Genomic DNA, 26132 nt, shown 5'->3' with positions numbered 1-26132 from the left:
TCAATTTTCTAGGTGGATGTGTAATTCTAACTCTTCCTTTGGCCACCAAGTTTTCATACCTTCTTCAGGTTTGATCTTTTCACTACCGGGTTTCCTACTGGTAGGACAGACTTCCCCATGTTTGCTAGTATATTGCAAAGCTGGAACTAAATCAAGTGTTTCATCTGTTGATCTGCCAACAGAAAGGTCATTGTAATGTCATAGGATCCCTTTTATTATCAATAATGAAAAGGACTCTAAGAATGTGACCTAAATCCAGATAGCCTCCATAATCCTTTGAAATCTGGTGTGTCAAATCTGAAAGAAGTTGAATTTTCATTGACCCAAGGCCTCCTTGCTTCCAAGGGAATATTAATGCATGCTAAACAGGTATATTGGGAATCAACAGAGCATGCAACCACTTCAGTATTTATAGCTTTGCATTCTTCAATTTTCTCACCAAAAGTGATAATTTCAGAAGGACACATAAAAGTGAAGTAGATAAAAGAAGAAAACCAAATATTTTCCTCGATAATTGGTTAATTTGAACTCCTTAACTTCTCTATTTATCACACTTGCTCCTTCCCAGTAAAGGACTGACTTAGAACTCTTGGCTTTGCTGAGGTTCAGAGAGTGGTCTGACACTGGTACATAGGCTGCCTCCCCCAGGGTACACTTGACATTCTGGTTAAAATTGCACACCCTGTCGGGCAGCTGACACTCAGTGGGCATCTTGTCCACTTTGCCCCACATGGGGGCTGCCCACAGCAGCAGCAGCAGGGCCAGCAGTGGCCATCCTTGAGGCCTCTCCCATGATTGTGCATTGGGCCTGTGATCAGATTTTTATTGTTTTCTTAGCTCTGCGTATTTCACCCTAAAGAAGTTCATGTATATCTTTCCATGCATCTCTTTGTTAATTATATTCCTCATATTATATCAAAACAGTGTTCTATTACATTCATGTACCGTAATTTGTTTAGATATATTTCTGATCAATAAACATCTACTTTGTTTCTAATTCTTTGTTAACACAAAAAAGTACTGGTATTTATTGGGACTTTCTTCTTCTCAAAACCCCTTTGTGGAATATAAGGTTAATATTTCTAAAATTTTAGAAGTATTTTTGATATAAATGTCATGTCTTATTTTAAAAAATCCTATAACTCTTGAGAGAATCATATAATTTAAATTTTTATTCAATCTATTTTATTTATATTTTGCTAATATTGACAAAATACTGTATTCTGGGTATGAATTCAACTTGGTCATATTATAAACTCTCATTTGTTGTAACCTTTTAACTAATATTTTACTCAATTCTGCATTAAAGGTCATTAGAGATATTGGTTTACAGTTTACATTCTAGACTTTTTCACTGATTTTATTATTAGGAACATTTTTATCTCACAAAATCACTTGAATAGGATTCCTTCTTTCTATATTTTAATAAATATTTTAGTTAAGTATAAAACTAATTTTTAAATGTTTTTTTTCAAACCCATCTGGTTTGATTTTTTTCTTTCCGTTTAGGCATGCCTTTATACCTTTTTTAAAGAACTGGTTTACTTACATTTTCTTTTTCTCTTATCAATTTATTCTATATTTCTACATATATTTACTTGCTTCATTTATTATCAAGTTTTGGGCATACAACCAGGGAAATATTTTCTAAATTTATTTTTTTCTCATTTCTTGCATACTCTATCTTTTCATTTTGCTATCAGTAATTTGGTTTTCATCTTTTTTTTAGCATATCTGCTATTTATTTTATTAGTTTCATTCACATGATAAAACTCCTAGTTTTGTCGATTCAAATTTTTTTTCAATTTTGTTTATGCTTTATTTAATTTTCATAATTTCATTTTTTTAATATTTGGGAGGCTTATTAGATCTATAACATGTTATATCCTTTTTAAAAATTTAATGCCCATTTATTTATTTATTTATTGGTCTCTTCCATTGATATAAATGTTTAGAAATATAAGCATTCCACTAAAAATGCTTTGGTGACATTATTTTTTATCTGTATTGTCACACTGTATCATTTTTTTAAATGAAATGATCTATCATTTCTCTATATTGCCCTTTGAATTGCCATCATTTTTAGGATTGAATTAGGATTACATTATTATAATAATTATAAATTATTTAGTCTCCTTTTGAGTTTGAATCCTTTCATCAAAGGTCTCATTGATTTTAACATTTATATTGTATTAAATCAATCAGTAAACATTTATAAACTACCTACTCTGTGCCAGACATTGTTAAGCAGTGAGGATATGAAAAGAGGAAAAACTTAGTGTCTGCTCTTAAGAAGTTCACAATCTAATGGGGGAAATAAACAAAGACATACATACAAAAATGGTATATACAGGTGTATAGGAAATAATTAATGAAGAGAAAACAGTAGAAATAAGAAGGGTTGGGAAAGCCTTCATGCAGAAGATGGAATTTGAGTTGTGACTTGAAGGAGGCCTGAAAATTCAGTAGGGAGACATAAGGGAGAATGTTCCAGGCATGGGAAACAGCCAGCGAAAGTGCCAAGAGTCAAGAGATGGAATGTTTTGTTCATGGAACAACAGAGTCCAAAATCACTCAACAAAAAGTATTTGGCATGGATTAAGGTATAATAAAACTGTAAATGGGGGAGGGGGTTAGATTATGCAGAGCTTTAGACCCCAAGCTCAAGGTTTTATATTTGATCCTGGAGACAAGACGGAGTCACTAGACTTTATTGAGTAGGAGGGTGACATGGTTGGACTTAGGATGTAGGAAAATCACTTTGAGGGTTCAATACAGAATGGGATTGAAGTGGTGAGAAACTTGAAGCAAACAGACCCACCAAGTGATTGCAATCATTCAGGTATGATGTGATGGTGCCTGCACTAGACTATGTTAGTGTAAAACAGGAGTGATCCCAAGGGATGGGTAGGATGGTGATGACCTCAACAGGAATAAGCAAAATAGGAAGAGTGTAGAATTTAAGTGGAAAGATTATGAGTTTGTTTTTTGATTTGTTAAATTTAAGATGTCTATCAGACATCCAGTTGGAGATGTGTGAAAGGCAGAAAGGGTAGGGTAAGATAAAAAGCATCACTACAGAGATGGTAATTAATCCCATGAGAGCTGATGAGATCACCAAGTGAACTAGTATATAGAGAGAGGGTAGGAAAGACCCCTATTGGATGCCTATGGTTAGAGGGCATGATCTAGAGGAAGATCAAACAGAGAGGAGAAGGTGGTCTAATAGGCAGGAACGGAATCCATAAAGAGTGCTCTTCTGAAAGTCTAGAGAGAAGAGAATGTCAAAGAGGGAAATGTCATCAATAATTTCAAAGGCTGCAGAGAGTTTGAGGAGAAATGAGAATCTGTCAACCAAGAACATACTTTTCTGTTTTGCTTTGTTTTATTTTTTCTTTGGTATTGCCCTTGAGAGGACTTAATATACTGTGGCTTATGGGCCAGATTTGATACTCTGCTTTAATAAGGTCCACAAAAAGAATGCTAATAGTTTAAAATATGATTAAATTTTATTTTTAAAAACTAGCTGTATGAAATAGGCTTTGGGTTGCATTTGGCCCTTTATCTATAGTTTACTGACCTACCCCCTGACATAATTTCAGTTTATTTTTTTAAAGGCTCTGCATAGTTGACATCCTAATCTAATTCACTAATATATAATTCTTAAAATTATTCTTAATCCTTGATGACTTTGCTTCATCTAATATTCCTGGAATTTTAAACAAAAAATGTATTTGTAATTACTCATCAGGTCAACTACCTATCAATTGAAAAATGTTGGTATTTGATTTTCCATACAAATAAATGATACAACTTGGCCTTTATCACTTTCAAGTCTCCCTGAATACTATCTGATTACCCCTCTGTCTTGGCTAAATTTTAGATATTAACCCAAAAATGGATCATGTTGCTTGACTTAATTTTCTTTGACCTTTTCTTTATCTCATTAAGCTGATGAGTAAAAATTTCATATATTTACTATTTTAAACTTCATAAAAGCACACATTTGCAGTATCCTCACTGCAGATCCACTACATGCAGATAATGGGCCTTTAACTTTTTGTTCCCAGAGTCTATGCTTTGCAACATTACCATTATAATTACAATTATAACAATACATAATTGTATATTATATCATATACAAGAATTATAATATTGTCTCTTGAGGGTAGGTCTATTTGACTGGCCAGCTATCAGTTTTTAAATCATTGTACTTCTACATATCCTACTTTTCAGGGCACAACCAGTCACAGGTGATTGCAGGTTGAAGTGTCCATGTTCCTGCTGCATATCTTTCCTTAAAACAATTAATCTGATATGTGGTGAGTGTGGGTGTTTTCCTTTACTGAAACCCCATTTTTAAGCTATATAGATAGCTATCTCTCTGCTGACCCAAGTCAGAGTGGGTGGAAGGAGTGGTGTGATGTAACATGTTTATCTCTCTGTATTCCTGTGAGGTAGTTAATACAGTGTTATTTTTCCCTAACTAGTAAATGAGGAAACTGGAGATAAGTTTGGTAAGGTGATTTACTCAGGATCCTATAGGTAGTGATAGGATTTGAATTCAAGTTTTCTAATTTTATTTTGTTTTATTTAATTATCTCTACCAACCTAACAAAGGGATTTGGAGTTTTTGATATAGAGGCTTATATGAATTAACACTTGAATCTAGAGGCTAAGGGTAATGTTTGAAAATAGAGTCCTCCTTGTGCTTATATAATTGATGTATTTTTTAAAACAAAAGCATTAGAATATTGTTTTGCCCCTTTCTTTTGTAATTTTTGTTTCTGGTGTGTGGTGGTTGAATATTTTGTTAGTATATTCAAGTGCAAAACTCTTCTTTCAAAAGATGAAGTGTGAAATATGAATTTGACATTTTCACATGGTTGCTTGCTGATTTAACCCAATACCAAATTCCTCATTTTTGCTTTTTGTTTTGAATATATAGCTACATAGATGAGACAATTTATGAATATTATCCTAGGGAAGATCCTCCTCCTCCTCGTCTTTTTGATTACCCCCCCCCCTTTGTCTTTTGGGAGCAAGGCAATTTTAAAAGGAAAAAATGGCAGAATAGCTAGCCAAATGTAGCTTCATTACCATGGTAACTGATACTCTAGCCTTCAAAAATGGTTTCTGTTTATGCAAAACATGCATTTTCAGACAAAAGTGTCAAATAGCAGAAGATTGGAGCCTGTTAATAACAATAACTTAAAAATAAGTAGCCCTGCATGATTTATAAAATAATTGTTTTATGTTATCTTACAACACTGTGAGGTAGAGATCATTGAATATGAGAATTGGAAGTGACACTGAGGTCATCTAGTCAGATCCCTACTGAAAAAAAATATGAACTTTTTCTATAATATCCTTCACAATCAATGATCATGCCCTTGAGGATCATTTCTAGCTACTCTCATCCATGTAATGAAGAGCTTACTTCCCTGAGAAGCAGCCAATTTTATTTTTGGACAGTTGAAATTATTTGGAAGATTTTTCTTTTTTTAAAAAAATGAAATCTATTTCCCTGTAATTTCCACCATGTGGTTCTAGTTCTGCTCTCTGGAGACAAACAAAATGAGACTAATTCCTCTGATTATAATCAGAGGAGCCCAGAATGGACACCAGACAATCCCCACCCCTTCCCTGGCTCCATGACCAATCTAGGAAGTCACAAGATAACTTCTTAGCAAGGAGAAAACACAAGTAAACTCAAGCCAGAACTGAGTACAGATAGCTAGATGTGATTCAATATTTACCTAAGTATCTGTGACTTTGAGAAAGAAAAAAATCTCTCAATTCATTTATAATAAGTCTTTAGGAAAGGAAAAATAAAAAAGAGGAAGATGAGCTATGTGTTTGTTTTAAAGGGAAAAAGTGTTATCTATATGTATCAAAAGATTACTCTTCTGATTTTGTGTTTATCCTATAAGATATGATCTTTAATGTTGGTATATTTTCTTTTTGGTTGTGCTAACAAAGATAATGTGAATATCTTTATGTAAAAATGTTTAAAATTTTTAAAAAGTCTCAAAAATTCTCCATAACAGCTACAGAACTTTGAACTGATTTATGACTTTGCATAAGTATTTTAGGGGCAAACACAAATTAGAATTATTTATCATTGAGATACCAAAAGAAATGACTGGGACGATAATTTATGATACTCCTATATTTTACTTTGGCATTGAAAAACAAAGATATAACATCTTTTAGAATAACAAATAAACTCCTAATTCCCAAAATACTTTCCCATCTAAGGTTCTTTAGTCAATCAATAAGTATGCATTACTACTTGCAAAATCTCAGGCATTGAATTAAGTATTGGCACAAAAAGTGAAGAAAATAGTCTCAGTTATATTCTAAGGTGAAAGACAGAAAGTAAAAAACAATGTATATACAAGACATATACACATTAAATTGGATGTAATAAAAGTGGAAAGTTTCTGGCTTTGGGGTGGAATTGAGGGTGAGAAAGGTCACTTACATAAGGTGGGATTTTAGGTTATACATGAAGGAAGCCAGGAAAATCCAAGGATAAGAGTCAAAGAGGGAAAGCATTCTAGACATGACGGACAGCCAGGGAAAATGCACTTGATTAGATGATGGAGAGTGTTGAGTGAAGTAAGAGCTAGGAGGCCAGTGTCATTGCATCATAAAATACATGTAAGAGAATAAAGTGCAAGAAGTTTGGAAAGGTAGAAAGGTTATTTAATAAGTTCAAGTTAATGCTTTTGCTACTCTTTTTATATTGTCCACTATCAGATTTCTATGAAGAGTATCCTACTTGCTGTCTTTTTGTAAACATATTTTGTTTTTAATTTTATTTTTATTTTAAATCCTAAATTTTATGCATTTCCTAGTCCTCCTCTACTCATTGGAAAATCAAGAAATATGATGCTCATTACATAAATGAAGTAATGCAGCATATATTTCTCCATTATCTATGTTTCAAAAAAATCAAGACAAATAAAATGTTTCAATCTACATTCTGAGTGTATCACTTCTCTATTTGGAGGTGGAGAGCATTTTTCATCATGAGCCCTTTAAAGTTGTGGTGTGGTGTATTGATCAAAGTCACTAAAGTCTTTCACAGTAGATTAACTTTAAAATATTGCTTTGAGGAGCCAAGATGGCGGAGTAGAAAGACACATACATATGGTAGCTCCAAACCCACAGCCCATAAAATATCTGTAAAGAAGACCTCCCAACAAATTCTGGAGCAGCAGAAGCCACAGAACAACTGAGCAGATGAGATTTCTGTTCCAGAGAGACCTGAAAACCTGACATGAAAGGTCCGTCATGCACTGGACGTGGAGCTGAGCCCAGCCCTGCCTTGGCCAAGCAGCACAGAGAGGAGCAGATCCCAGCAGGCTTCAGGGACAGAATCTCCAGCAGCTGCACAGGTCCCTCCACCCAGAGGTGACAAGGGTTGGTGAGAGAATCTTTTTGGGTGGCTGACAGGGGAGTGGGGTGTCCCTGTGACTCAGGCGCCCTCGGGAGGCAGCAGCAGGGGCAGAAGCAGACAGGGGCTCCCAAAGCAGGCAGGAGCTTGGATCCATACTTGAAGGTCTCAGCATAAACCCCCTGAGGGAACTGAGCCCCAGTGGTGGCCCTGCCCCCACCTGAGCACCTGAACTTAATCTCAGACTTAATAGCAGCCCTGCCCCCACGCAAAGCCCTGAGGCTGGAAAGCAGCATTTGAAAGCAGAATTAGCCAAATGGAAAAGGAGGTTTAAAAGCTCACTGAAGAAAATAGTTCTTTCAAAATTAGAATGGAACAGATGGAGGCTAATGACTTTGTGAGACACCAAGAAACCACAAAACAAAACCAAAAGAATGAAAAAATGGAAGATAATATGAAATATCTCATTGGAAAAGCAACTGACCTGGAAAATAGATCCAGGAGAGACAATTTAAAAATTATGGGACTACCTGAAAGCCATGATCAGAAAAAGAGCCTAGACATCATCTTTCATGAAATTATCAAGGAAAACTGCTCTGATATTCTAGAACCAGAGGGCAAAATGAGTATTCAAGGAATCCACAGATCACCTCCTGAAAGAGATCCAAAAAGAGAAACTCCTAGGAACATTGTGGCCAAATTCCAGAGTTCCCAGATCAAGGAGAAAATATTGCAAGCAGCTAGAAAGAAACAATTCAAGTATTGTGGAAATATAATCAGGATAACACAAGATCTAGCAGCTTCTACATCAAGAGATCTAAGGGCGTGGAATAGGATATTCCAGAAGTCAAAGGAACTAGGACTAAAACCAGGGATCACCTACCCAGCAAAACTGAGTATAATACTTCAGGGGAAAAATGGTCTTTCAATGAAACTGAGGACTTTCAAGCATTCTTGATGAAAAGACCAGAGCTGAAAAGAAAATTTGACCTTCAAACACAAGAATGAAGAGGAGCATGAAAAGGTGAACAGCAAAGAGAAGTCATAAGGGACTTACTAAAGTTGAACTGTTTACATTCCTACATGGAAAGACATTATTTGTAACTCTTGAAACTTTTCAGTATCTGGGTAGTGGGTGGGATTACACATACACACACACACACGTGTACACACACAGGGACAGAGAGCACAGAGTGAATTGAATAGGATGGGATCATATCTTAAAAAAATGAAATTAAGCAGTGAGAGAAATATATTGGGAGGAGAAAGGAAGAAATGGAATGGGACAAATTATCTCTCATAAAAGAGGCAAGCAAAAGACTTTTTAGTGGAGGGAAAAAGAAGGGAGGTGAGAGAAAAACATGAAGCTTACTCTCATCACATTCCACTAAAGGAAGGAATAAAATGCACACTCATTTTGGTATGAAATCCTATCTTACAATACAGGAAAATGGGGGAGAAGGGGATAAGCAGGGTCGGGGGGATGATGGGAGGGCAATGGGAGGAGGGAGAAATTTGAAGTCAACACTCTTGGGGAGGGAGAGGATCAAAAGAGAGAATAGAAGCAATGGGGGACAGGATAGGATGGAGGGAAATATAGTTAGTCTTACACAACACAACTATTATGGAAGTCTGCCAAGCCTAGAGGCCTGTATTGGGCTACCCGAGTCTTTCTTACCTGTCCAGGTCTTCGGCTGGCCACGCCGGATGCACATATGAGAGAAAGGACGTTCCAGAGTCAAACAGGGGTTGAGCTTTATTACAGGGTTTCGGTTACAAGTGCAGGGGCTCTTCTTTCTTAGGACGAAGAGGGGGAGATTTCCTAAGAAGGCTAAGCTTAAGGGAATGGAAGTAGAAGTACAAGCGGGGAGAGAGGGGGAGGGGAGAGAGGAAAGAAAAGAAGCGGAGCCCTACTTTTCTCTTTGGCTCCACACGTGCTAAGAGCCTTTTAGGCTTCCTCAATCCTACTTAATCTTCAGCCACACAGTTTGCATCTCAATACCGTGCTGTTAGGTAACTAGGTGTGCTCCAATCCGGGACGACCTCGAGGGCAGGGAGACTCCACCCATCAGGTATCTCCGGGGGAGAGGCGGAAATACCCGAGCTAGCCGAGCTAGCTCGGTCTGACCTTCTCGAACCCCCGCTGTTCATGGAGGGCCTCGTAAGACTCTAAGATTTAGAAGTCCCACTTTTACCTGCCCGAGACTGTCCACACGGAATTGAGCTTCCAGTCCCAACAGAAGTCATTTGCAAAACTACACAGATATGGCCTATATTGAATTGCTTGCCTTCCAAAGGGAATGGGTGGGGAGGGAGGGATGAAGAAAAGTTGGAACTCAAAGTTTTAGGAACAACTGTTGAGTACTGTTCTTGCTACTAGGAAATAAGAAATACAGGTAATGGGGTATAGAAAGTTATCTGGCCCTACAGGACAAAAGAGAAGATGGGGACAAGGGAAGGGGGGGATGATAGAAGAGGGGGCAGATTGGTGATAGGGGCAATTAGAATGCTTTGTGTTTTGGGGTGGTGGAGGGGACAAATGGGGAGAAAATTTGGAACCCAAAATTTTGTGAAAATGAATGTTACAAGTTAAATAAATTAATGAGAAAATAAAATAAAATTTTGCTTTTACTGGGTAAAATGTTCTCCTGGTTTTGCTCACTTCACTTTGCATTAGTTCACATAAGTTTCCCTGGGTTTCTGTAACAGCAATGAAATTAGAATTTTTTGGATGTTTTTGTTTTACTAAAAGTGTCTCTGATTGAATGTCTTTTTTTCTTTTTTGATTCCTGTGTAAATTGTATTGAAATGAAGCAGAGTTGCATGAAGTCATCAGCTTCACTTTCTCCTCCAGAATGATCAGAATCCAGTGGCAGGACAAAGTCAAGACAGCTGATGATGGCTCAGGATGCCATGGATGACGAGCCCCTACCTCACAAATGAGTTTGAGACCCTTTGGTTACCCTCAACCTGGTTTGGCCCATCTGCCAAAATGATTAACCCAGATTTGACCACTGCTCATGCTGCAGCTCCTTAGAGCCACAGGTGAGAGTTGGATGGAACAGCTGAATATGAAAGGTGTAAAGAGCCCCCAAAAGGACTTGACAGCCATCAAACCAAAAGTGTTGTTCCTCCCTGATCATAACGTGGTTAGGGTTAGGGTTAGGGTTGACTTTGATTTTCTCTGATACCTGTACTTGATTAAAGTGATTAAAAAAAAAATTAAATATTTATTTATTAGTTTTTGGTTTTCAACATTCATTTCCACAAAATTTTGAGTTACAAATTTTCTTCCCATCTCTCCCTTCCTCCACCCCATAACATCTTGCATTGTGCTTACCCATTCCCTCAATATGCCCTGCCTTCTATCATACCCCTCCCTTCCCTTATCCCCATCTTCTCTCTTTTCTTATAGGGCAAGATAGATTCCTGTACCACATTACCTGTATTTCATATTTCCCACTTGCATGCAAAAATATTTCTCAATATTCATTCCTATTACTTTGAACTCCAACTTCTCTCCCTTCATCTCTCCTCACCCATCTCCACTGAGAAAGCAAGCAATTCCCTCCTTAAGCCAAATGTGAAGAGAGTAAGTGTCACTTTTTCCCTCTCACCTCCTCTTTTTTCTCCTCCATTGAACAAGCTTATTCTTACCTCTTTTATGAGAGAATTTGCCCCATTCCATTTTTCCCTTTCTCCTCCCAATACATTCCTCTGTCACCCCATAACTTTCATCTGTTCCATTGTAATTTTTGAAAAACTATTTTCTTCAGTGAGCTTTTGAACTTCCTTTTTCATCTGCTCTTTAAAGTATTCTTTTTTTTATTCGTTTTTTGGGCCTCGTTTGCCATTTGAGTTAGTCTATTTTTTAAGGTGTTAATTTCTTGAGCAATTTTTGAGTCTCCTTTAGTAAGCTGTTGACTGGCTTCTCATGACTTTCTTGCATTGCTCTCATTTCTCTTCCCAGTTTTTCTTCCACCTCTATTATTTGATTGTCAAAATCCTTTTTGAGCTCTTCCATGATCTGAGCCCACTGCATATTTAATTTGGAGGTTTTGTCTACAGAAGCCTTGACTTTTAGGTCTTCCTCTGAAGACCTAAGTTGTTCCTCCTCATCTGACAGGATGGAAGGAAATACCTGCTCACCAAGAGAGTAGCCTTCTATTGTCTTATTCTTTTTCCCTTTTTTGGCCATTTTCCCAGCCAGTTACTTGATGTTTGAGTTCTTTGTCAGGGCTGAGCTCAGGGCTGAGATTCAGATCAGCTGCTCAGTTCTGCCAGGGGCTCTACACAGAGGGCTTCAACGATGGAAGCTGCTGCTGCTGAGGGTTCAGACCAAACTCCGCTCTCCTGGGTGAAGGGCCCTCCAATTGACCTTTGAAGTTCTTTGTGGGTTGAACAATCTGGGAATTGGTTGCTTCCAGTGATGCCCTGAAGTCTGTTTAAGGTCTGGTCCCTGCCACATCAGGTTGAACTCCAGGCTTCCTGGGCTGCACTGTGTGCATTCAGTGCTTCATCAAAGTGATTGTTAACCCCTTGCTTTCCTTTTATGAATGGAGGTGTAAGAACCTGTGGTACCAGGTCCCCCTTATTATTTCTTGCAGCATAATAATCCTTAATCCCAGTCATATACCATAACTTGTTCAGGCATTCTCTAGTTGATGAAGATCCCCTCAGTTTCCAATTCTGTGTGGCTATAAATGTGTGTGTGTGTGTGTACTCAAATACACAGATATACATACACACATTTGTACACTCATACATATATATATATATATTACATATATATACATATATATGTAAAATTTCTTGATCAAAGACTATACAGTTTCTAAGTCTTTGGGCTAGTTCGAAATTGTTTTTACAATGACTCGGCAAGTTAACAACTCTCACAGCAGTACATTAGTGCTTCTTTTTAGTCAACCTTGCTGTCATTCAGATACTCTTAAATGTAATCTTTTTCCCATCTAAAATACTCCCTACTTGTCCTTCTCCTGGTCTACATCTTCCTCATCCTTCAGCGTCCCACAGTAGTTCTCCCATTTTTGTGAATCCATACCCAACTACTTGTAATCAAGTCTCAGAGCCCATTAGTGGCAATTGATTACTCAGTGTTCCACATCTGCATGAGCAGCAGAATTAAGAGCTCACAAGAAGTGAGGGAAAAGAGAAGGCTTTTATCTTCAGTCTTGAGAGAGAAGATTTATGATTTCAGATTCCCTTCAGGAAAAAGCCCCTTGAGAGATAGAAAGGCTATAGGAAGAAGACAAAATGTGAGGGAACCAGGGACTCAATCATATTCTATCCTCAGTTTATATATTAACAAAAATTTTAAAGAATTTCCACTTGGATGAGATCTGGGTTGCTTTCTTTCTTAACTGAACAAAGATATCTTACTTCCAAGGGGAGAATTCGTTCACTCTCTATTTTGTGGTATATTATCCCCTCTTTAACTTTTATTTCTGTTTGCCATCAGCTTAGATAAATGGACTTATTTGCCATTGTCTATATGTTGTCGTGTGTAACTGAAATATAATGGGAAGGAAATCATTCCATAGATGTCTTAGGATAATATTTTCACATAAAAATATTATAATCTATGTGAACATGAATCTAAAGGTTATTTTACCTTGCCTAACAATGTTTGTGGCTGGAGTGTGAATATACCTAATTCTAGCTCAGCACACCCTCTGAGTAGAAAAGAATGGTTAGCCTAATTTCATTAATCTTTTGCTCCTTTCCTGGTTAAAAATCATTCTCCCTTGGAGAAATGGGAGGAGGAGACTCTAGACATTCCAATGTAGACACACATAAGTTACACATAGGCAACTATGTGGTATATTAGATAAAACACTGCTATTAGAGTCAGGAAGAGCTTACTTAAATCCGGCCTTATGGCCATTCAGTTCCATGACCCTGCTAACATTCAATTATGATATCCTCTTCTTCTTCATAATAATAATATCTATTTGACTGTAAAAAAGCTAGGTAAAGAAAGGAGGCAAAGGAGATACAATGATAATTTGTCATTTTAAAAAAGCTTAAAGAAATTCTCTTCCTCAAAGTTGCTCACAAAATATCTAGAGTATGTATGTAGAGCATACATACTCTAGACCAAAATGTTTTTATCTTCTTTTTTGTTTCTCAAATTTTACACATTGCATTTTGTTTTTACTGTATTATTTCTTCTACATTTACCTTTTGTGGTACACATACTATAATCTCCTCTAGGTTAGATGGTTTATCTTATGTCTCTGTTATCTCCAAAGCACCTACCACCATGCTAGGACTAGAAGTAGTCAAGAAATACGCGTTGATTGAATGACCATTTGTGCTTTCTATGTCAAAAAAAGCTAGGGTTAATTACTGGCGTATCAGAATATCAAGTAAAGAATACTGATGGGTTATTTTTATTAGTTATTACTTCTTAAATAATTTTAAGTATAGTTGAAGATATTATCAGTCAGGAGAGTAATTTTTTGTGATCTGATGAATTTTATATACAAAACCGCTTTGGAATAAGATAGGTCATGAAAGACAACATCAGGAAAAGTGTGTCAGAAAAAAATGGTCCAATAATGGAACGAATATGAGGGAAACTTTAGTATTTCCTTGTTATTCAAAGTAATGGAAAGATCTCTAGGGCAATAAATGTACTCCATAAACCCCGCTGATTGCAGGGCATGGAGAAGAGGAAAACATGATTAGATTGCTATTTCCATTGTTGGAGTGAATACTTACATCAATGAGATTATAGATCAGTTGTATATATTGACATATGTACAAATACATGCAATATATATACAATATAAAATATGATATTCTATCCACTCTTTACACCTTTCCCCAACTCACAGTAAGAGGCAAAATTAATTCTTAGAAACTCCTTAGCTTGTCAATATGATCTGGGACAGGAAGAAGTTGATATCTTTATTGTCTTTTCCCCTATGAGAGTATGATTATCTCTCTCCTTTTTCTCTTATAATAATATTATCTAATAAAATCAAGGCCCTTTCACACTAATTAAAGAAACACCGTATGACTAACTGACATTGATTTCTGCCTTGTTACTTGATGACTTTCTCCCTGGAAAGTTGTTGTATTGATGCCTAGGCTTATTGTGACGAATGCAAAAAGGAAATGAAAGGGAGCAAACTTAATTAGGAAAAGTTCAGGTAAGATTACTATTACAGTGGTTAGAATGTGAATAAGAAATTATGAAATAAATATAGATCACAGCAGAATATAAGTATTATAATCTCCAGCATTCAGAGAGCTTGAACTGTGCTTGCTGTGTATCCTAAACCTATGATATTCTACATTCCATGTCTTCCTGTAGCCATAATACTGGTACCAAGGACCTGCATTTCAGAAATTAGAAGAGGCAATGATCACACTTGGCTTACTGAATTATAAATGAATCTTTTAGAAAACCATTGAAACTTATACTCATGCTTTATCTTCAGGTCTGATTGTCTTCTCATCCCCAAGAATTATCTTTTATCAGACGAAGACTGCTGGAAGAGAGGTACATAACTCTCTACCATTTGGATATGTATCTGTGAGAACTGAAATACCTGAACTGCAATGCCCATCCGCATGTAGGCTAGATAAGATTTTTTCTTAAAGCGATTGAATAATCGCCTACACCTTGGTGGACTCAGGAGTTTGAGGGCTCAAACTCATGATATTGTTGTCAAAAAACTGGAATTTCTCCCATGAAAAGGCCCTAGACAATTTTCAGGCACTGACTTAATAATTAGCTGGTCACACCAGGGGTATCTGATTCCATTCCTTGATTTAATAAAAAAAAAAAGCAGCTTCTTATTTGATCTAGCTATAACTTTAAGATTTACAAAACCTTTTTATAACATTATATTTGAGTCAATAATCCTAAGAGGAAGTTGCTACAGATATTACTAAGACTAAATTTTAAATGAGAAAAGTTAAGCTCATAGAAAATTATTAACTGTAAATTAAAACATATCTTCCTTACTCTAAAGCAAGAAATTCATAATTCTATTCAAGATGCTTCATTGCTTTACTTCACCGTTCCCCACAAATTTAAATTCTCTTCAGAAAATGCACATGAAATGATCCAAAAACTATCATACACCCCTTCTAGACACAAACCAGAAATGTAAAGGAATCCCAGAAATACACAGATTCACATTCTCTCAGATTCCACACAGATATGCCTTTTTATTTGTTAGTCATAATCACTTTCTGACTCACATTGTTAATGATATCAACTATAATATTAAATCTTAACTTTGACTCTTTTCTCCCTCATCAGCATTCCTTCTCGCTGCTCTCATGATCACCATTATTTTATAGCTCAGAGTAACTATTGACAGCTGGGAATTTTTTTTCAACTCTGGAGCAGACATTTTGCTTACAGTTTCTATAAATTTCTTGAAGAGGAAGTATTGAAGGTATATGTAGCATATTGGTAGACAAAAATGTAGGGGAAGTCCTATGTTGATGGTTTAGCATGATAAAATCATGGAAATTTGAAAGTGCATGGTGGTCTGGGAAAGTTTACAATTTAGTTTCTTGATTTGAGAGCATATGAAGGTAGCTCTAGACAGTAAGGTTGATAAGATAAGCTGAAGTAATGCAGTGAATGATTTTGAATGTGAGTGGGACTGCTATAAAATTATTTCACAGTTGTTAGTGCATAGGAGAAAGCAAATTGTTGCTGGGCCAGGTATGGAGAAATCCTTAACCCAGTTGAAATCAAACAATGTGACTGAAGCAAACCAGGATACTTGATTCCAAAATATTTTGACCAGAATATATTAGTTCAGAATAGAAGTTGCATAGATCATGTATCAGTCAGGCTTTGATTAATTATTTAATATTTCCTCTGTGACAGCAGAATAAGTACTATAATTCTTAGTATTCTCCCACCCCCAGGTAACACTTAACACTAAATTGCAGAAGGGTGGAACCAAGATGGTGGAGTAGAAGTAGGGAACTGCTAGAGCTCTCCCTCTAAATCCCTCAAAAAAGCCTTTAAAAAATGACTCTGAAGAAATTCTGGGACCGGAAAAGCCACAGAATAACATATTGAAGCACATTTCTGGCTATGACAATCTGGAAGGTTGACAAAAAGAGTCTGTCATGCCATATTGGGAAAGGAGTGTAGTTTGATGTGGGCTGCACTGGTGTGGAAGGAGCTAGAGCAGGCATTAGGGCACTGTGGTTTCCAGACTTCTCTACCTACAGAGGGCATAGACAGCTTTGAAGGTCAGCAGGACGGGTCTCTTTCCTCTATGAGAGTGGAGTATGGTATTGTCCCACTTCTAGCCCTGGACCTAGTCCCAAGGCAATGGCAGCCACCTCTGAAATGGAGGCTGCTTCCCCAGTCCTCCTCTTAACAAAGAGCTCAAAATCCAGGCAATTGATTGGGAAAATGAGCAAATGGGGGGGGGGGGGAAGAAATAGACTATAGATTGTTACTTTCTCAGGGAAGAAATATTTTTTTTTTATGTCACTGATGAGGAAGATCCAAACTTAAAACCAGAAGGAGACAACAAAGTCAAAGCTCCTGCATGCAAAGCCTCCAAGAAAAATAAGAATAGGTCTTATTATGGAAGAGCTGAAAAAGGACTTTGAAAATGAAGTAAGAGAAGTAGAGGAAGAATTGGGTAGAGAAATGAGAGTGATTCAAGAAAACCATGAAAAATGAATCAACAGGTTGCTAAAGGAAACCCCCAAAAATGCTGAAGAAAATAATACCATTAAAATTAGACTAATTCAAATGGCAAAAGAGGTCAAAAACACCAATGAGAAGAACAATACCTTACAAGGTAGAATGGGGCAGATGGAAAAGGTGGTCCAAAAGTTCACTTAAGAAAATAATTGCTTCAAAATTAGAATGGAGCAAATGGAAGCTAATGACTTTATGAAAAATCAAGAAATTTTAAAACAAATGAAAAAAATGAAAAAGAGTAAAAGACAATGTGAAGTATCTCATTGGAGAAACAACTGAGCCAGAAAATGGATCCTGGAGAGATAATTTAAAAATTATTGGACAACTTGAAAGCCATGAGCAGAAAAAAAAAAGCCTAGACATCATCTTTGAAGAAATTATCAAGGAAAACTGCTGATACGTTAGAACTAGAGGGCAAAATAGAAGTCAAAAAATCCTCTAATCACCTCCTGAAAGAGATACCAAAAGGAAAACTCCTAGGATTATTGTAGCCAAATTCCAGAGTTCCCAGGTCAAGGAAAAAATATTACAAGCAGCCAGAAGGAGAAAATTCAAGTATTGTGGAAAATGATAGGACAACCCAAGATTTTGCAGCTTTTACACTAAGGAACTGAAGGGCTTTGAATATGACATTCCAGAGGCCAAAGGAGATAGGATTAAAACCCAGAATCACCTACCCAGCAAAAGTGAGTAGAATGCTTCAGGAAAAAATCTAATTTCAATGAAATTGAGGACTTCCAAGCATTATTCTTGAAAAGGCCAGAGCTGAAGAGAAAATGTACTTACGATGTGTGTGTGTGTGTGTGTGTGTGTGTGTGTGTGTGTGTGTGAGAGAGAGAGAGAGAGAGAGAGAGAGAGAGAGAGAGAGAGAGAGAGAGAGAGAGAGAGAGAGAGAGAGAGAGAGAGAGAGAGAGAGAGAGAGAGAGAGAGAGAGAGAGAGAGAGAGAGAGAGAGAGAGAGAAAGAGCACAGGGTGAACTGAATATAAAAGGATGATAGCTACAAAAAAAATTTAATGTTGAGAGGAATGCACTAGAAGAAAGAGAAAGGAAGAGGTAGAATGTAATAAATCATCTCGCATAAAAGAGGCAAAAAGGATCTTTTAAAGTGGAGGAGAAGGGGAAGGTGAGAGGGAATAAGTGAGGCTTCCTTTAATCAGATTTAGCTTTAGGTGGGATTAGCATACACACTCATTTGGGTATGGAAGCTTATCTTACCCTACAGGAAATCAGAGGGTAAGGGGTTAAGAAAGGGGGTATAATAGAAGGGATCGCAGATTGGGGGAAGGGGTAATCAGAACAAACACTTTTGTATAGGGACAAGGCAAAGGAGAGAATAGTATAGGATAGAGGTAAATATACTTAGTATCTTACAACATGACTTTTATGGAAGTGTTTGGCATGACTACACATGTATGACCTATATCCAACTGTTTGCCTTCTCAGTGAGCATGGATGGGGAGTGGGGAAGAGAGAGAATATTAAGCTTAGGGCTTTAAAAATGAAAAAAAAAATGTTTTTGCATGCAATTAAGAAATAATTTTTATACGTGGTGGGGTACAGAAATCTATCTTGCCCTACAGGAAAATAGAAGGGAAGGAAATGGGGGTGGGGGATAAAAGGGAGGGCAGATTGGAGGAAAAGATAATCAGAATACACACACTATCCTGGTGTGGGTGGAGAGGTGAGATAGGGAGAAAATTTAAAAATGAAAATTTTGTGGAAGTGAATGTTGAAAACTGGATGTCAATTAATTAAAAAAAAAACTACTAAATTACAGAATTATTGCCTATCTGGATTAGGAGTGAGTTTCATCACTGAGATATATGAAATCTGAAATGAAAGCCATATGTGTAGGTATACTTAACTGTATATATGTTACCTCTCCCATTCCCCAAGTAGGATGTGAGCACCTTGAGAACAGGGACTTATTCCACTATTTTGCTTTTTATCCACAAATGGCACTGTACTGGACACAGAAGAGGTATAACAAATAAAAGCCTGTTGTAATGAGAAGGAAGGGAATGGAGATGGGGGAACCAGGTAAATAAAAGTAAATTTGAAATGTGTTATATTTATAGATTTAAAACTTTACAATCTATTTTTGCATCAATTGTGGTGAATATGTATCATAATTTTAATTCAATTTAATAAACATTTATGAAGCACCTCCTATGAGCAAGGTACAAATTTGAGCCGTAGAGATAAATGGATTAGGGATTCAATTGTAATGAGGATGTGAGAATTAAAGACGTAAGTTAATATTAACTATATAACTCTCCTGTATCTATGCTAGGTTTCCAAGTGTTCAGAACCTGGTAGAGTAAAGCTCAACCCTGAGATTTTGCCTGATGTTTCTGTAAATATGCTGAGTCGAATTAGTAATACAATTCAAAAATATGTGAGTGTTCAAGCCAAAAAGGAAAGGGTATTATCAATAGATAAAGGTAATGTTTCATACAGCTTTTGATAATTTTTTTGTTAGTTGTTGTATGAAGATCCTTAAACCTAATAAATTTCTGACAAGGTTCTAATTCCTATTGATGGAATGGAGTTGTTAATCCATTTTTATGAAAGCAGAAGTGGTGGTAAATAAGAATGTTGTTGCTATGTAGTTTACGGTTCTTGACCATATCCCCATGGCAACAACTAAGAGTCGTTCAACGTTTCACAGAAGTGTTAAAAAGGTAAATGGTACTGATTTTCCAGGGTTTTGTTCTTAAAATTAAGACATATAAGAGGACATCCTAAGGGTTAAATGTTGTAAACTCATAGGCTTCTCTTACACTTATGTTTATTCATTTCATTGTTAAAACTAAATTCTGGGAGGTAAGAAAGACTACTATAACATTAAAATGATTTCCATATTCTCCATTAATCATTTCCTGATTTACTTTTCTTCTGTACCTGATAACTGCTAATGTGTTATTTATCCATGAACTTTTCCTTCTAATTTCATTATTTTTGTTGATGACATCATTATTTGATCAGTCTACCACTTACAAAACCTTATCAATAACTTTTTTGTTGTATCTCTTCCCTATCCCACGTTACTTTTTCCTTTACTAGGATGTTTTCTTATTTTGTAAATTCGAACCAGTTCCCTATGTGTTTGAGAAATGAGGCCTTTATCAGAGAATCTTATTTTAATTTTTTTCACATTTACTATTGCTAACTGTATTTCCCTCCATCCTACTCCCCACCCCACTTCTTCTATTCTCTTTACTTTCACCCTATCCCTCCTCAAAAATGTTTTGCTTCTGACTACCCCCTCCCCCAATCTGCCCTCAGTTCTATCACACAAACTTTCTTCTCTTATCTCCTGCCTCTCCTACTTTCTTGTAGGATAAGATAGATTTCTATACACAGATGAGTGTGAGTGTTATTCCCTCTTTGAGCCAATTCTAATGAGAGTAAGGTTCACATACTTCCCCTTAACTCCTCCATCTTCCCCTTCACTGTAAAAGTTTTTTCTTGATTCTCTTATGTGAAACCTTAAACCCCTTTCTACCTCTATCTTTTCTTTCTCCCAGAACATTCCTGTCTCCCATTTTTATTTTCCAAATATCAATCCCTTCATATTCAACTCATACCTCTGCCCTCTATGTACCTATCTGTCTGTCCATCATCCATCCATCTGTCTATCTATCTGCTCTTTCTAATTGCCTTAAGAATGAGAATGTTCTTATCAGTCATAATTATCATCTTCCCATATAGGAATATATACAGTCTAACCTCGTTAAGTTCCTTATGATTTCTCTTTCCTGTATACCTTTATATGCTTCTTCAGAGTCTTGTATTTGAAAGTCAATGTTTTCTATTCAGCTCTGGTCTTTTCATTAAGAATGCTTGAAAATTCTTTATTTCATTGAATATCTCTTTTTTTCTCCCAAAAGACTATACTCAGTTTTTTTCTGGGTAGGTGATTCCTGGCTGTAATCCTAAATCCTTTGTGCTTCAGAAAATTAAACCCCAATAAGCTAGATGCATTCCCAATAAGATCAGGGGTGAAACAAGGTTGTCCATTATCACCACTATTATTTAATATGGTACTAGAAATGTTAGCTGTAGCAATTAGACAAGATAAAGATATTCAAGGAATTAAAATAGCCAAAGAAGAAACTAAATTATCACTCTTTGCAGATGATATGATGATTTACCTAGAGAATCCCAGAGATTCAAGTAAAAAATTACTAGAATTAATAAACAACTTTGGCAAAGTCGCAGGGTACAAAATAAACCCACAGAAATCTTCTGCATTCCTATATATTAGCAACCAAGTCCAACAGCAAGAGATAGAAAGAGAAATCCCATTTAAAGTTAGGGTAGACAGTATAAAATACTTAGGAGTCTACCTGCCAAAACAAACCCAGGGATTATATGAACACAATTACAAGACACTTTTTGCACAAATAAAGTCAGATTTAAGTAAGTGGAAAAACATTAGTTGCTCATGGGTAGGCCGGGCTAATATAATAAAAATGACAATTCTACCCAAATTAATATACTTATTTACTGCCATACCAATTAAACTATCAGACAATTACTTTCTAGAGCTGGACAAAATAATATCAAAATTCATTTGGAAAAACAAAAGGTCCAGAATATCAAAGGGACTAATGAAAAGAAATGCTTGGGAAGGTGGCCTAGCGCTACCAGACCTCAAACTGTACTATAAAGCAGCAATTATCAAAACCACTTGGTATTGGCTAAGAAACAGAGAGGTAGACAAGTGGAATAGACTTGGCACTCAAGATGCAGTAGGCAAGGAATATAGCAACCTTCTGTTTGATAAACCCAAGGACCCCAGCTTCTGGGATAAGAACTCATTGTTTGACAAAAATTGCTGGGAAAACTGGATAACAGTGTGGCGGAAATTAGTCATAGACCCATACCTGACACTGTACACAAAAATAAAGTCCAAATGGGTACATGATTTAGGTATAAAGATTGATACCATGAATAAACTGGAGAAGCAAGGAATAGTGTATTTATCAGATCTATGGAGAAGGGAAGAATTCTTTACTAAAGGAGAGATAGAATGCATTATGAAATGCAAAATGGATAACTTTGATTACATTAAACTGAGAAGTTTTTGCACAACCAAACCCAATGCAACCAAAATCCGGAGGGATGTAGTAAATTGGGAAAGAATTTTTACAGCTAAGCTCGGGGATAAAGGCCTCATTACTAGAATATATAGAGAACTGATCCAAATGTACAATCATACAAGTCATTCCCCAATTGATAAATGGTCAAAGGATATGAACAGGCAATTTTCAGAGGAAGAAATTAAAGCTATCTATAATCATATGAAAAAATGCTCTAAATCACTATTGGTTAGAGAGATGCAAATCAAAACAACTCTGAGGTACCACATCACACCTATAAGATTGGCAAACATGACAGAACAAGAAAATGATAAATGCTGGAGAGGATGTGGGAAAGTTGGAACACTAATTCATTGTTGGTGGAGCTGCGAGCGTATCCAACCATTCTGGAGAGCAATTTGGAACTATGCCCAAAGGGCTACAAAAATGTGCATACCCTTTGACCCAGCAATATCGCTACTAGGACTATATCCCCAAGAGATCATAAAAATGGGAAAGGGTCCCACATGTACAAAAATATTTATAGCAGCACTCTATGTAGTTGCCAAAAACTGGAAGTCAAGGGGATGTCCATCAATTGGGGAATGGCTGAATAAATTATGGTATATGAATGTAATGGAGTACTATTGTGCCATAAGAAATGATGAACAAGAAGACTTCAGAGAGGCCTGGAAGGACTTATATGACCTGATGCTGAGTGAAAGGAGCAGAACCAGGAGAACTTTATGCACAGCAACAACCACAGTGTGTGAGAGTTTTGTCTGGTAGACTTAGATTTTTGTAATAACACAAGAACTTCTTACCAAAAAAAAAAAAAAATCCCAATGGAGGATCTCAAGGCAAAATGCCTGCCACACTCAGAGAGAGAAATATGGAAGTCACTCACATATTGTAGCAGATCATGTTTGTGTATGTGTATGTGTTTGTGTATCATGTTCTGATTTGTTATACGATTTCTTTCATTTATCTTAGTCTGACTACATAGCATGACTATAGTGAAAATATACTCAATAGGAAAGTATATGTAGAATCTATACAGAATTGTATGCAGTCGTGGGGAGGGAGGGGGGGAGTGGGGGGTAGGTGGGGGGGGGATAAAATCACAATTGTATGGCAGTGACTGTTAAACATTACAAAATAAAAAAAAATTAAAAAAAAAAAAAAGAAAAGAAAATTAAACCCCAAACCCTCAGATCCTATAATGTAGAAGCTGTTAAATCTTGTGTTATCCTGACTGTGGGCTCCGTAACATTGGAATTGTTCCTATCTAGCTTCTTGCAATATTTTCTCCTTGTCATGGAATCTCTGAAATTTGGTTAGCATATTAATATGAGTTTTCATTTTGAAATCTTTTTCAGGAGCTGTTTGGTGAATACTTTCACTTTTTATGCTATCTTCTGGTTCTAGAATATCAGGGAAGTCTTCCTTGAAAATTTCTGGAAAGATGATATCTAGACTTTTTCTTTTAAGCATGTCTTTCAGGTAGTCCAATAACTTAAATCATCTCTTCTGGATATGTATTCAAGGTCGTGGGGTTTTCCGGTGAGATATTTCACATTTTCTTCTCCTTTTTTTCATTCTTTTCATTTTCATTCAATTTCTTGATTTCTCATAAGGTTAGTAGCTTCCATTTGCTCCATTCTTATTTTGAAGGAATTATTTTTTTCAGTGAGCTTTTGGGTCTCCCTTTCCATTTGGCAAATTCTGCCTTTTTCTATTGAACTTTTTATTAACATTTTTTTTCACTTTTTTCCTTCCTTCAGTTTTTTCTTTTTAAATTATTTATTTTTAATTTTCAATATTCACTTCCACAAGATTTTGAGTTACAAAATTTCTCCCCATCTTTCTCTTCCCCCCACCCTGAGATAGCATGCTTACTACCCCTTCCCTCAGTCTACTTTCCCTTTGATCATATCCTCCTTCCCCTTTACTTTCTTAAAAGGCTATATAGATTATACCTCATTGCCTATATTTCTTATTTCCCAGTTGCATATAAAACCACTTTTTTTACATTTGTTTTTAAAACTTTCAGTTCCAAATTCTATCCCTTATTGCTTCCTCATCCATCCTCATTGAGAAGGCAAGCAATTCAATATAGGTTATGCATGTATAATTATGCAAAACTTCTCCATAATAGTCATGTGAAAGACTATATTTCCCTCCGTCCTATCCTTTCCCGCAATTATCTTATTTTCTCCTTTGACTGTCCATTTTCTAAAGAGTTTGCTTCTGACAATCCCAGTCCCAATCTGCCCTCCTTTACCTCTCCCCTTCTCTCTTAATTGCCTATAGGACAAGATACCAAGTTGAGTGTATATGTTATTCCCTCCTTAAATGAAATCCAGTGACAGTAAACTTCACTCATTCCTTCTCACCGGCCCTCTATTTCTCTCCATTGTGAAACCTTTTCCTTGCCTCTTTTGTTTGAGATAATTTACCCCATTCCATCTCTCCCTTTCTCTTTCTTTCAATATATTCCTCTCAACAGAAGCTGTTGACTTCTTTTTCATGATTTTCTTTCATCACTCTCATTTCTCTTCACAATTTTTCCTCTGTTTCACTTGTTTGATTTTCAAAATCCTTTTTTCAGCTCTTCCAAGGCCTGAGATAAGTCACATTTTTCTGGGAGACTTTTGATGTAGGTGCTTTGACTTCCTGATATTATATTTTCATCTTCTTTGTCCCCAAATTAAGATCCTATAATCTGAGTTCTTTTATGATGTTTACTCATCTTTCCAGTCAAATATCTGACTTTCTAACTCTTTGTCAAGGTACGTCTCTGCTTCTGGTGGGGGTGGGGGTAGGGGTGGAGGTGCTGCTCCAATTTTCAGAAATTTTGTATCAGCCATTTGATTCCCCCACTGTCTGTGGGCCCACAACTCTGGATGCTGCTGCTGCCATACTGTTGCCATTGCCCTGACATCTCTGCTGCCCTGGGCATGGAGGCAGACCTGGTCAGATCATTTGCTCCTCTTTCACCCATGTCACCCAGAGTTTTCTTACTGACATTTTAGGCATTTGTGGTTTGAGAAGTCTGAGAACTGCCATAGCTGCCAATGATTCATTTCCCTGAGGCACTATGCCCACAAGCTTGAGTATGCTAGTATTCTTCCTTGACCAGGGATTACCACCTGGGACTGTGACCTAGATCAGAGTAGGGGCAAAGCAATAGTGTCCTGGCCCCAGTTCTATCAAAGAGAGCTCTGTAATCTCCTTCTGTTCAGTTGTTCCACCCCATTACCATCTGTGGTCTGACAGCTCTGGAAGCAGCCACTGCCACTGCTAATTCAGTGGTTTCCAAGACCTACTCATCCTTTATGGGACTTTGTCTGTGCTAGTGCAGATGTTGCAAGACTGTACTCAGCTCGCACCCAGGTGTGACAGAATTTACCTGCTGATCTTCTAAGTTTTCTTTGGCATCTTTGCACTCAGACCTCTAGAAACCACTACTGCTGTCACTGATTCAGGTCTGCTTCTGCTTTGCTGGGACCTAGTCTGCCATAGTATTTGTCTATGTTGGACTGTACTCTCCTCTCACCCAGATGCAACAGACCTTTCTTGCCAACCTTATAAGATGTCTTAGGCTGGAAAATTGTTTCACTCCATTTTTTTTCTTCATTCTGCAACTCAAGAATTGTTTCAGACTCATTAATTAAAGTTATTTGGAGGGGTTTAGGGGAGAGCTTAGGTGAGTCCCTGCCTTGATGCTGCCACCTTGATTCCTCTTCCCAAGTTTTGTTTTTTCAGTTTCTGAAATCTCTCTAATTTCCTATCCCACTGCTAAAACTCTAGACTTGTATTCTTACTTACCAAGATTACTGCAGAAAACTTTCAACAAGTATTCCATATTCCCTTTATATCTCCTTACAATTTATCCTTAACGATGTTAGTAGACCC

General features: G+C 36.7%; 1 pseudogene; it reads right to left on the bottom strand.

The window, feature by feature from the left end:
• On the bottom strand, positions 1-25147 carry LOC140508034 (peroxiredoxin-4 pseudogene; annotated as a pseudogene).
• Positions 25148-26132: the final 985 nt, after the last annotated feature.

Source organism: Notamacropus eugenii, chromosome 5 (genome assembly GCF_028372415.1).
Source record: "Notamacropus eugenii isolate mMacEug1 chromosome 5, mMacEug1.pri_v2, whole genome shotgun sequence".
NCBI lineage: Eukaryota > Metazoa > Chordata > Mammalia > Diprotodontia > Macropodidae > Notamacropus > Notamacropus eugenii.
Note: the sequence above shows the minus strand (reverse complement) of the source record. Positions and strands in the feature narration are given on the sequence as shown.